The sequence below is a fragment of the Dendrobium catenatum genome, unplaced genomic scaffold (assembly GCF_001605985.2).
Source record: "Dendrobium catenatum unplaced genomic scaffold, ASM160598v2 fragScaff_scaffold_289, whole genome shotgun sequence".
NCBI lineage: Eukaryota > Viridiplantae > Streptophyta > Magnoliopsida > Asparagales > Orchidaceae > Dendrobium > Dendrobium catenatum.
The window spans coordinates 579,343-580,471 of NW_021318751.1; positions in this window are offsets into that span (position 1 = coordinate 579,343).

Sequence of the window (1,129 nt, forward strand, 5' to 3'; positions counted from 1 at the left end):
CACACACACATTGACTTTGCATTTTACAAACGAGTTGTCAGTAGGGTTGGGTCAACCCTGTAACCCATGTGGGTCGAGTTGGAGTTGAAAATCTTGACTCGTTTGTAAATTTGGGTCGGATTCGAGTTGACCTGTTTAGACCGAGGTTAACTCGGGTTCTTCCCGAACCTTTTTGAATCCCCTAACCTAATTTTATGCACTTATAATCAATATTAGCTCCTTAACATGATACATTTTTCGACTTAAAGACCAATTAATTATGAGTTGATAAAAGCATTGAAGGTAAAAAGAAAAAAGAAAAACAATTAAGGGGGTGGTTAATTTAAATAATCTAATAAAATATCCCGATTTCTAGTATAATGATAAGAGTATTCTCTAAAAAAATTTAAAAATAGATGGTATTTTTACATTCTCTAAGAAGAAGTTTGGGTAAATAGAATTCTCTCTCATCTCATGTTTGAGGAATTCCAAAGGTATCCTTGCCACCAACCAATCATCATTGCCAAACACTATTCACCAACAATCGCTATGTCCATTTGTCGTCTTCATCTAATGGACCAACTTTGATCTGTACCAAAGCCACCGCATGCATGGCCGCATCCATCGTTTATGTTTGATTAAAAATGAGGTGATGATACTAAGGATTTTTTGCATTGAAAATCTCACAATAATGGTTGATAAAAGAGGTTAATTAGTGAAGTAAGACTAATTAGTACTATCAAAACTTATATAAAATAATTATTGATACATACTCCAAAAATTATCTTGATCGGGCACGAATCTCGAAGCAAAAGCTAGTTGGAAACTTCAAAATTTAATTTTGGGAGAACCCGAACTCCGATTTCAGCGAGCTTATAGTCAAACTGAGCGTCTTGGAAATACGAATCCAACGACACCAAATTCGACCCAATCCGAGCCCAAATGAGTCCGAATCAAGGGCTCAAAGCGCTGTTGGAAGGTTCAAACCGCAATTTGAGTTACCAAACAGTCTCCGATTTTGACGAGCTTATACTCGAATCGAACGGCTCGACGAGAAAAATCCAACGAGCCCAAGATCATCAAATTCCGACATCATTAAGGCCTTCAAATGACCAACGAACGGTGCATGATCAAAGGATTCGATATCGGC